The sequence below is a fragment of the Triturus cristatus genome, chromosome 2_1, assembly GCF_964204655.1.
Source record: "Triturus cristatus chromosome 2_1, aTriCri1.1, whole genome shotgun sequence".
Taxonomy (NCBI): Eukaryota; Metazoa; Chordata; class Amphibia; order Caudata; family Salamandridae; genus Triturus; species Triturus cristatus.
The window spans coordinates 1,113,260,524-1,113,273,593 of NC_140581.1; positions in this window are offsets into that span (position 1 = coordinate 1,113,260,524).

The following is a 13,070-nucleotide window of genomic DNA, read 5'->3' on the forward strand; positions in this document are numbered from 1 at the left end:
GCCCCAGACTGCTTTCAGCGCTCACGGCCAAGGGCGTCTTGGTCTTAGAAAGAAGCGGTGCTGAGATGCATCAAGCCTTCAATCTTATTTTATAACATCACTGCCTCTAAACGAGCTCCCACCGACCATCCTCTAACAACAGTTGTTTCCTAGACCCGCGCCGTTGTACACCGTAAATGATACTAGTCGTAATCATCGCAATACAAAGGAAGTTATAGTGTCCAGTTCTATTAATTGTCATTAGTGTAGGAATCAGGTCCTGGGCGCTGGCAGATGTTGCACCATGGAAACTCCATGTAGCATAACAAATACACATATGTGCGTGTATATATACATATATATATATTCAGTGAAAAAACCATAGGTTTCACACACGTTATAGTTAGGAATTAGCATTTAAAAAACCTTAGAAATTCAGTGAAAAAACCATAGGTTTCACACATGTTATAGTTAGCTGGACATTTTACTCGTAAAAAACCAATGAAATTCCCCCGTTATAGTTAGTTCAGCTAACTATAACTCGCGCGCCCGCAATGCACTGCTGATGACGTCACATATTACATCACTCATGACATGGTCAGTGACATCACTCATGACATCACTGATGACATCTCAAATGACATCACTGATGACCTCACTGATGACATCATCCAGTGAATGTGTATTTTTCTGAAAATTAAATATGTTTTATATATGTATATCTCAAGGTCGATGGAAGAATAAATGGGTATATTACTGTCTAAATGGATGATTTATTTTTGAAAAATTGATTGTGTAACTGACTGATTAAGTGTATCATAGTGAATACATGGCTTAGTGAGTAATGTTTAAATATATAGATATCTGTATCAGTCTCTCACTTTGTGTATAAGTGGCTGCATGGGTTGGAGAGTAGCTACATGGGTGTCTATATAGGTTATTAGTTGGTTTTTTGAGTATCAGTATGAGTGTCTGCATGGTTCGGTGGGGGGTATGACGTAGTGCATAGGTGCATGAATGAGTGACTCACTGTTTGTATGTGTTGAATAGAGCATGTGTGCAGGACTGCATGGGTGGATGAGTGTGTGCATGGGTGTGTTAGTGAGTGAATGACTGTCTCAATAGTGTCTTTATGAGTAACTACATATGTTTAAAACTAGTATATGTGACTATTGGTTTATATATGTGAGTATATGTGAGAGTGAGAGATTGAAAGAGTTCCTGTATGAATAAGTATGTGTTTCTATAAGTGATTGTTAAAAAGACTAAGTATGTGTAAGTTTCCGTAGAAGTAAGTGTGGTGGTGTGTGTTTAACTGTATATGCAAGTAAATGGATGTTTGATTCTTTATTGGCATGAGTGACTATGTGTGTGAGTAGCTCTATGGATGAGTGGCGTTGTGTAATAGGATGTATAGGTGTATGAGTACATATGATAAGTGAGTACATGTATGAGTGACTGTATTGGACTGTTGGTGAATGAGTGGATGTGTATGTGGATCTTAGAATTACTGAAGAGGTTGTTGTAACTGTTATTGGTATGTCCATTGTTTTGTAAATTTTAGTCTCTATTTTTGATTGTGTGTATCAAAGGTTTTATTAGGGGAAGAGGAGGTCTGCCACTCTATCACAAGGATGATGTCATCAGTGAGGTCATCAGTGATGTCATTTGAGATGTCATCAGTGATGTCATGAGTGATGTCACTGACCATGTCATGAGTGATGTAATATGTGACGTCATCAGCAGTGCATTGCGGGCGCGCGAGTTATAGTTAGCTGAACTAACTATAACGGGGGAATTTCATTGGTTTTTTACGAGTAAAATGTCCAGCTAACTATAACATGTGTGAAACCTATGGTTTTTTCACTGAATTTCTAAGGTTTTTTAAATGCTAATTCCTAACTATAACGTGTGTGAAACCTATGGTTTTTTTCACTGAATTTCTATGGTTTTTTAAATGCTAAGTCCTAACTATAACGTGTGTGAAACCCATGGTTTTTTCAGTGAATTTGCAAGGTTTTTTAAATGCTAATTGTTTTTTTTTTCTTCTATTTTTTTTAACATATTTTTATTTTATTTTTCTTACCTTTTATAAAGACTATGGTTACATTTTTAAAATTCTTTAATATGTTTTTTTTTAATATTTTTTTTAAAATAAACATGTAAAATTTATTTGCAGTACTTTTTTTCTATTTTTTTTATTATTTTTTTAGTACGCGTACCGTAAGCTCACGGTAAGCGTACGGTTTACGCTACGTCCGTAATTTATCCACGCTGCTTGCGTATAGTTACGCAATTTGTGTAGCCGCGCGTACTCCGCGTGGGACGCGTACGCGTGTGCGCTACACGCGCACGTTACGCGGAAGTGTCGGGTAGTGTCTGTTATGCGCATGCGCGCAAGCGCGTGTCTTTTTTACGCGCATGCGCACTTTTGCCGTAAGCGTACCGTAAGCGCACCGTAAGCGTACGGTAGGTCATGTGATCATGAAACACAACTTTTGATTGGTTGAAACTACTTTCAGTTCTAGAACTCTCCTACACCACACCCATTCCCCTCATTTCTGCTTGTGATCCCTTAGGAGAAGGAGCTGGTTTGTCTTTGGGATACGATGGCAGAACAGCAGAGCTCTTCTGAGAGTGAGGCTAGCACTAGCAGCACTGTCTTGAGGCAGAGATCGAGGAAACAAAAGCCCTCTTATGTATGGGATTATTTTACTTTTCCTGAAGGCCAGCAAAAGGTGAATGCACCCTTAGTAACTTGCAGGCTGTGTCAGCGTGTACTTTCTAGAGGTAATCCTGACAGGAAGTATTCCTTTGGGAATCACACCATGAAGAGACACCTCAAGGATGTACACAAAAGGACACATGGTCATCTTTTTGGAGGTAACTCTTCAGAAAGACAAGCAAGTACATCCACAGCAGCTCAGCCTGGACCATCATCTGCAGAGCTGACTCCTTCTTCTGCAGGTCAGGTGAGCCCTTCATCTGTGGGGGGAGCATCTCCTTTTGCTGGCCCTCTGGAAATTAACCCTCGGTTTGCGAGGGTTGAAGTACGGTGCGCCACTTGTCACGATCTAATTACTTATAGGGAGACCAGTGTTTCCCTAGTGAACAGTAAAATAGATCAGCACACTTGTCGTACCGTCTAATATTCCCAATCTTTCTTTCCTCTGTCCCTGCATGAACACAACGGCTCTTTTAAGAGCCAACCTTACCTTTCATCTATTTTTTATATATGTTTTTAAAAACTTTTTTTTTTTTTTTTTTTACCGTACGCGTACGGTGCGCGTACTTTTTTTTTATTTTAAAAAAAAAAACACTAAAAATCAATTATCACATTACAAGGTCCTTGAGAGACTACAATTATTATTATTGACTTACCATACTCACTCAAAAAAATATTTATTCATTTGTTTTTTTCAAAATAGCTTTAAAAATGGTTCTAGTTTTCAAAAAATTTCTATATGAATCTGAAAAAAAAGAAAAAAGTATTAATATTTTTAAAACATTTTATAATACAGTACACATATTTACATTTTTTTCCAAAAAATATTTTTGCCTTATTTTTGCTGTTTTCAGAATATATTGCATTTCACTATAAATTGTGAAAGCAATTGCATTCATCATTTTACAGCGGGCAAAAAAAAATAACAATCACAAAGATTGTAATAAAAAAGCCCAGAATCTCTTTTTACTTAAACTTAACATTATAGAAATGCATAATATTCTAAAAAAATATCATCTAATACCAATAGTTATTTCTTTAAAATACCGTCTGATATGTTTGTTTCAGAAGTATAATCACAATATTATATCTCAAATAACTCCACAATACATCTGATTCCATTTCCTTTAGGGCAAATAGTAATTTTAAAATTTTGTTTGGAATAAATTTCCAACAGTAATCAAATAAAATTCTAAAGTTTAATTTGTCCAGATCTCACTGATTCTCTGTTACATTTTGGTTCACGAAAATTTTTGGAATAATTTATTAAGTCCACAATAGAATTGGTTACTTTTCCGCATGGCCAAATAGTAATTTTTTAAATCATTTTTGAAAAAAATTCCAATGGCAGTCCAATAACATTCCAAAATTTAAATTGTGCAGATGTTACCGATTATCTCTAAATTATTGGTTTTTCAAAGTTTCATTAAAAATTAAAAAAGTACACATTACAATTGGTTATCTTTCCATTAGGCCAAATGATAATTTAAAAAATCATTTTTCTACAAAATTGTAATGGTAATGCAGTAAAATGGTAAAATTATTTTGTCCAGATCTTGCCAAATCTGTCTAAAATTTAGGTTTCAGGAAGATTAGATAGGAATTTGCTAAATCAAAAGGCAAACGTTGTTTGAAAATCAATTGGGAATCATTACACAGTGTCCAGCCTTTTTCACATTTAAGATAAACTGTGTAATGTCCAGAAGTAACAGTAGGTCCATCATGGAAAATTATTGCAACAGTTACAAAAGTTTTTCCTGAAATTGATAATTGCTGTCCTGTAAACTTCTTTATTAAAGTATCCAATTTTGAACCATCAGCTCTACATCGTTGCATCATTAAAATTACATACTGTCCGTATTCCTTTAAAATTAATGTTGAAAACATGTCAGATTTACACTCACCACATTTCATGCTATGATTAGCATCTTTAACTAATTTTGCAAAAGTAACTGTTTTACTTTCTGGCAATGTCAAATAAATAAACCTTTCATTATCAACATTAGAACCACATATATTATAACAATTATCACAACTATGTTCCCATTTATAAGAGAGACCAAAAAAAATGTCAATGGGAACTCCTTCTTCTTCCACTACCTGAAGAAAATACATCAAAAATTCGTGTGCATCTTGCTGTTCATTTTGAGAAAACTGTGTTCGTCCTGAACATATATCTAAAAGTTTTCTAATTTCAGTAGCACTTTCTATTTGAGTTTTATCTTTACTCAGCTTAAGAAAAAGGAGACTCAGCTCTGAACAGAATCTTTTTCCCTGATTTACTATTATCTGCTCTTGCAAACTTTCCAGATAAAATGCAACATTCAGCACTACATTTGCGTAGCAGTTGACACCAGAGCTATTTTCAAAATGACACCCTACAACCTGTTCTTCATTTTCCTTTTTCTTTTTGCTTGCAATTACATCACTCCTCTTTTTTTTCCTCTTCTCTACATCTTCATTACAGATATTGTCATTTTTTCTTTTACGAGAAATTACACGTTTCTCTAACACAGGATACTGACCTAAATGAGGAGCATAGCTTCTTCTTAATCTATTATACTCCTTTACACAGTTTGTATCAGCACTAACTTTTGAGTCATCAAAGTCTATCATGAATAAACCTGATAATGTTTTCACTCGTGACAAAGCAACATATGCCATACCTTCTTTGAACACAGTTGAACCAATGTTCACAAATGCACAATCTACAGTCAATCCTTGAGACTTGTGAATAGTTACAGCATATGCTAGAGAAAACGGAAACTGCTTCCTACGTACATATAAGTCTTTCACAAGCATGAAACGAACTGTACAACGACAAATGTCTTTAACTTCTTCTATCTGATCAAATTTTATTTTTAAACATTCAATTCCATCTTTTTTCTGATAATTAATAAAACCCACAACTCTTCCCATAGCTCCATTAACTAAACCTTTTTCAACATCCAAATTTCTCCTTAAAAATACTCTACAGTTCATGCAAACATATAGATTTTTTTCTAATCCAGCTGTTTTGGAGATGTTCTTCTCTAGTGAGTCCAATTTATTTTTCAGTTTGCCTGTTACTGTGACAGTAATTCTTCCATCCTCAATTTTGTCCACTGCTTCCAATTTCCTGATCTCTTCCTTTTCCAATTTCAAAAGCTCCTCATTGAATATTGAGCATTCACGTAGAGTTGGCATTAAGCAGATGACACTTTTGTTTTCTGCAATGTTCTTGTATATCTTCTCTGCAACTATTTCTTCCTTTGGAAATAAATTATGTAGCAGCCGACTCTGTAATGCTTTTTTGCCAACTTCTGTGAGTAGTCCAATTCTGATATCCTTCAGAATACTTCCATATTCTTCATCGCTTGCTTGCCTCATATTAGTAGTAAGTTCCTTGTACTCAAAGAAGGACCAAATATTTGTATTTCCGATGCTTCCCAATGACTTCTTTGTGTCTTCATGTGTGACAGTACTAAACACTGGTTGTCCTTTAACTGGAGTAAGTTGCAAAAGATCTCCAAAAACTATGACGTGTTTTCCACCAAATAACATGTCATAGTCTGTCTTCAAAATTTGCTGCATTCTTAAATGCACAAAGGCAAGCATTAAGTTTGATACCATGCTCACCTCATCAATAATGAGAACTTGCATCTTCTTCAATACTCTTGAAACTTCCAAGGATGCTTCTCCAGTTAGCTTGTTGAATTGTATTTTGTTCTCATGCTCCACTGGTAACATTAGCAAACGATGTAAAGTGATTCCTTTTATGTTATATGCTGCTAACCCAGTTGGAGCAGTAACCACACAAGACAAAGTAGAATCCGTTTTTTGCTTTAGGTAGCTTCTGATGACTTTTATTAGGAAACTTTTTCCAGTTCCAGCTTGTCCGCTTACATACATCCTGATTGGATGAAATGATGTGCATGAGCACTCTTTTTTTTCATGTAGAAATCCGTGATCAATTTTGTTTTTGATCTCTTCATAAATTTGTTGCTGCTCTTGATTCAGTTGTCTTTCCAAATTTTCTAAGTCTATAAATTCTTCTTGAGCTTGATTCATAGCCGTTTCCACTTCATTCATGGCTATTGATGCTTCATTTTCAACGATTGGTTGTCCTAGGGGATCTTGACTGAGTGTTCCTGAACTCTGGCTGTCCTGAGAACTGTCTCTAGCTATTTCTGCTGCAATTGTAGTTTCCTGTTCAATTTCTTCATTTAACATTTGCAGATAAGTTGAGAATGTACTGCATTGTATGCTGTCTTTGCAAGCATTAAAAGAATATTCATAGCTTTGAAATTCTCCCAGTAGTTCATCCTCTGTACGCCATGGTTTAAACAACTGTAAAAGAGGCAAGTAGTAAAATTCCTTCTTGTCAGTAGTGTCACAACTCAGCTTCCGGTGATTTATCAAACTTCCTTTTGTTTGCTTCACCAAACATCCTTCTTCACCAACGACTTTATATTTTCCATTGTTGATGTCTTCTGCAGCTTTCCGTGAATAAATGTAGTTCTGCAACACTTCATAGAGACACATGTTCTCCAGATGATGACTTCTCTTGGGATAATAAATGTCCAACATGTTTGATTTCAAAATATCTGTACTTTCTGGGTCATTCTCGGCCAAATATTCAATTTCTCCTACAGATTTCAGTACCCGATTTCTCATTGCTGCAAGGCCTAAACTTGCCCAAATTATTCTTCTTGACTTCGAGTAGAGACTTGCAGAAGATAACCTATCTGAACATTCGTAGGATCCAATTTCTCGATGCAATAACATCTTCAAACTGAAACTGTACAGCTTCTTACTGACAGTCTTCTCGTGAGAAATCTCTTCCCACATTTCCTTCAATTCTGTTTTTTCTGATTTCGTAATGTAAGACGTTACATATCGAGCAACAGCAATGGAATTGTCAGCAACATACTGTATATCCATGTTAGCGTTCCACATGGATAAAATGACTGGGTTGTAGTCATTTATATTTTTTGATTCTTCTTTTCTTTTAAGGTTGTAGGTATTCTTTGGTGATTTTCTTGTGATAGTATGTCTCACAGCTGACATAAAACTGTTTACTCTTCCATTTGAAAGAACAGGTCTAGGAAATCCAAATCGACATTTAGTGTAGTATTTTTCTTTGCTCTTGTATTTCCGTCGACAGTATTTTCCACACCGATGACTTTGGAAACGTAAAACTTGCTCCTTTAACTTTTTCTCTTCTGTGCTTTTTGGTATAGCACATGTTGCATATTCTTCAATGTAAGATAACACTGCTTCATCAGTATCTGTTCCAAACTTTGGGGCATCCTTGATCCACAACAGCATATGAATATGAGGAGCACCTCTTGCCTGGTACTCTTTTCTCCAAAAGAAATCCACTACTTCTCCAAGAGGTGGATTTTTTTTATTGCAGATGAAGGACATCATAGCCTCAAATCTATGATTGAAATATCTGCAAACATTAACCGGATCCAATGAGCACAGTTCTCCTGCTGTCTTGTATTCGATGTTTTTAATGTTTGAATTTGCCTCTCGTAGAAAATCCAGTAAATCATCCCAAGCGTACTCGGCACAGCTTAGGGTAAGGAACCATGTTGGTGTTCCTAAATTCCGTAACATGCATTTTAGTTCACCATGGCGTAAGTACTAATATTCATTTGTCCCACGCTGACAAGCCATCAGATTGATCAGTTGTGTTTCCAAATGATCATCTCGGTGCTGCACTTTCTCCATAAAATCCTTAGCAGACACATTTTGTAAATGTACTCCACTTTTTAAAATGTGATTTACTGCATAAGACAGTGCAGACAAGTCGCTTTCAAATAAAAGATGGAACAAATAAGGAATACTTTGTCGAAATCTGGGATCTTCAGCATATAGTCTTGTAGTCCGATACTCAGAAGCTGGAATCTGTTCTGGACGTTCATCGTATCGTTCTCCTTTTCCTTTAGGAAACAGCTGGGGAAAACATCGAGCTTCCAAGCTCTCCTCCCATACACTCACGGGAGTTCCTTTTGCTTTCTTCATCTGAAAGAGATCAATATTGTCTCCCATAACTTCTTTTGAATGAAGAGGATGTATGCTAAAATGTTCATAAATTTCTTCTTCCTTTGACTTGTCCACTTTTTCAATTTGTCCAGTTGGTGTTTCTGTGTCTTCTTGTAAATCTTCTTCTTCTTCTTCTATATAAATTGATTCATACCATTTGTTATTCCTTTTCAAATACAAATTTGCTTTTTGTACTTTCCGTACATCTACCAGCTCCTGCCAAATCTTCTTATTCTTTGTAGGTACCCCATTAACCAGAATAATTAATGGTTCAGTTTCCAAAGTATCCGCATCAATAGTTTCCATATTTTTTTTCAAATCCAAGGGCAAATACACCACTCTACCTTTTAAACCTCTCAGTAAATCTGAAGGAGGTAATTTACCAGTTTTGGGCTCCATACGTACTATGGTCTGGAACGGATGAACACATTGAATGAGTATAGACTCATATGTATTTAATTCAGAAAGTTCAGCAGGAATAGCATCCAATTCTAAATTATTATGTACAGCTCTGGTCGGCATTCTATTTTCCTCTAACTTGTTGTAACAGTATTTACAAATACGCTGATCTTCACCCAATTCAAAACAATTTTCTAGAAATATATATGTGGCAAAATCCTCCCACTTATAATTATCTTCATTTTCACTCTTTCTGTAGAGATCAACATTCCTAGTTTGTTTTCTATAATGAGTTCTGCGGCAACAAATACAAGTAAAATTTGGTCTTTCATTAGAGACTATTGCAAATTTTGTTATGTGATCATTAAATGTGTTACTTACAGAGGGTTCTACATTCTCTTCCACTTCTTCCTCATTTACTGTGTCCTTCTCTGCACTGTTTTGTTCAGGACCAAAGTAACAAAACTGAATTTCATCAACAACCTTCTCTACATCTGATACCGTTCCTCGGAACAGAGCCCTATTCAATTCATTTAACTTTATTGCTGGACTTTTGGCAAAATACAACCGTCTCACAAACTTTCTCATTTCAGTATGATGAACAGCCAGCATCCTAAAATGATGGAAAACACTATTGCACACTTTTCTAGATAGACAAGCCAGAGAATGACCCTGCAAACCAGTATTCTCTCTCACTCTGCATGGATCCAGACTTTGAAGCACCTTAATCTTCTGTTTTATACTTTTTTTACTATATTCTCTTAGAAACTCTCGAAATTTGTCAATAGATTCCTGACGCACAGTGCAAATACTACTACAATTCCAAGTGTACACTGGGGCTTTAGGACGTCTCCCCATTGCCTCATCTGCCATCACTTGTACCTCATCTCTTGGAACCATTATCTCCTTCTCCATTATGCAACCATTTTTTACTTCGTATGAACGACCTCTGGTGTCAACTGCATGCAGCAAACTATTACTTTGAAAATAGCTCTCTTCATTAAAAAAAGGTTCACTACTTGAACTATGCATCCACTTTCCTAAAAACACTTTACAAAAGTTTGTTCTGTTCACTACTCTTTTCCTTTTGCTATGTGATTTCAGTACATTAACCATTTTGTCTAATGTACGCATCCTATTCAAAATTAATATGAATAGTTTCCTTTTTAATTCTAATGCCTTTGCTGCAATGGCTTCAATTTCTTTTTTTCTCTTGTAATATTTTGCCTTTTGCTTATATTTCTTCACATCCTTTATCAAATTGGACATAACTCTTCTCTGAAACATTTTTCTACGTATCTCTTTAAACGCTGTTTTTCTGTTTAAGTTTAACTTTTTAGTTGCAGAAGGTATATTTGCATTAACTAAATTCTCAATTTTTTCTTGTCCTTTTTGTTTGAAATCATTCTTTCCTGTACAGACATTTTGTACATTTTTCCTTTTTTTGAATATATTCCTTAGAAAATCTTTTTTTTGCTTACCAGAAGATTTTTTCTTCCTCCCAACATCAGCATCTTCTACTAACTTTGATCCTCTAGTTGTCTTCAAATATAGTTTTTTTTTTAGCGTTTTTTGAACTCTGGATTTTGTAGACATCTTAAATTTTGTTCACTGCTCTTCAGCAATACCTGAAAAAAACTAAAAAAAAAATTCCTTTATTTTATATAAATATATTACTACATTTCTTTTCACAATACTCACAAAACGAAATTTCTTTGCCAATTTGAATGCACACTTACTGCTCTTTTTTTTTGGCAAGTGAAAATCACTTTTACAGACTGACACATTATGAAACCACTTTTCAGATTTTTTAAAAAGCCCATGTCCAGACTGCTACACTCCAGCAAGGGCAACCAGCCTTAGTGATGCTGAATGTTTTTGCATTACAGACTGCAACCTGAAAACCCCACTCGCTTGTAAATACTGTGCATGATTATACATGGCAAGCAGATGGGTGTGTGCTAAGAGTCTGCTTCTTCCCCCAAAAAATCGCTCCCCCTTTCCATCTAATGCAACTGTGAAATCACCAGAAAAAAACGCAATAAATCTCTGCCTATAATTCCTCTTTGCACACAGAGTCATGTTTTCACATTAGTCCCAAAACGAAATTTCTTTGCCAATTTGAATGCACACTTACTGCTCTTTTTTTTTTGGCAAGTGAAAATCACTTTTACAGACTGACACATTATGAAACCACTTTTTTGATTTTCTTAAATGCACATGCCCAAACTTCTTTTTCAGACCACCACCATGTGTAACCTGGGTGGCTGCCTACACTCCAGCAAGGGCAACCAGCCTTAGTGATGCTGAATGTATTTGCATTACAGACTGAAACCTGAAAACCCCACTCGCTTGTAAATACTGTGCATGATTATACATGGCAAGCACATGGGTGTGTGCTAAGAGTCTGCTTCTTCCCCCAAAAAATCGCTCCCCCTTTTTCCTACTAATGCAACTGTGAAATCACCAGAAAAAAACGCAATAAATCTCTGCCTATAATTCCTCTTTGCACACAGAGTCATGTTTTCACATTAGTCCCAAAACGAAATTTCTTTGCCAATTTGAAAGCACACTTACTGCTCTTTTTTTTTGGGCAAGTGAAAATCACTTTTACAGACTGACACATTATGAAACCACTTTTTTGATTTTCTTAAATGCACATGTCCAAACTTCTTTTTCAGACCACCACCATGTGTAACCTGGGTGGCTGCCTACACTCCAGCAAGGGCAACCAGCCTTAGTGATGCTGAATGTATTTGCATTACAGACTGAAACCTGAAAACCCCACTTGCTTGTAAATACTGTGCATGATTATACATGGCAAGCACATGGGTGTGTGCTAAGAGTCTACTTCTTCCCCCAAAAAATCGCTCCCCCTTTCCATCTAATGCAACTGTGAAATCACCAGAGCAAAACGCAATAAATCTCTGCCTATAATTCCTCTTTGCACACAGAGTCATGTTTTCACATTAGTCCCAAAACGAAATTTCTTTGCCAATTTGAAACCACACTTACTGCTCTTTTTTTTTGGCAAGTGAAAATCACTTTTACAGACTGACACATTATGAAACCACTTTTTTGATTTTCTTAAATGCACATGTCCAAACTTCTTTTTCAGACTACCACCATGTGTAACCTGGGTGGCTGCCTACACTCCAGCAAGGGCAACCAGCCTTAGTGATGCTGAATGTATTTGCATTACAGACTGAAATCTGAAAACCCCACTCGCTTGTAAATACTGTGCATGATTATACATGGCAAGCACATGGGTGTGTGCTAAGAGTCTGCTTCTTCCCCCAAAAAATCGCTCCCCCTTTTTCCTACTAATGCAACTGTGAAATCACCAGAAAAAAACGCAATACATCTCTGCCTATAATTCCTCTTTGCACACAGAGTAATGTTTTCACATTAGTCCCAAAACGAAATTTCTTTGCCAATTTGAAAGCACACTTACTGCTCTTTTTTTTTTGGCAAGTGAAAATCACTTTTACAGACTGACACATTATGAAACCACTTTTTTGATTTTTTTAAATGCACATGTCCAAACTTCTTTTTCAGACTACCACCATGTGTAACCTGGGTGGCTGCCTACACTCCAGCAAGGGCAACCAGCCTTAGTGATGCTGAATGTATTTGCATTACAGACTGAAATCTGAAAACCCCACTCGCTTGTAAATACTGTGCATGATTATACATGGCAAGCACATGGGTGTGTGCTAAGAGTCTGCTTCTTCCCCCAAAAAATCGCTCCCCCTTTTTCCTACTAATGCAACTGTGAAATCACCAGAAAAAAACGCAATACATCTCTGCCTATAATTCCTCTTTGCACACAGAGTAATGTTTTCACATTAGTCCCAAAACGAAATTTCTTTGCCAATTTGAAAGCACACTTACTGCTCTTTTTTTTTTGGCAAGTGAAAATCACTTTTACAGA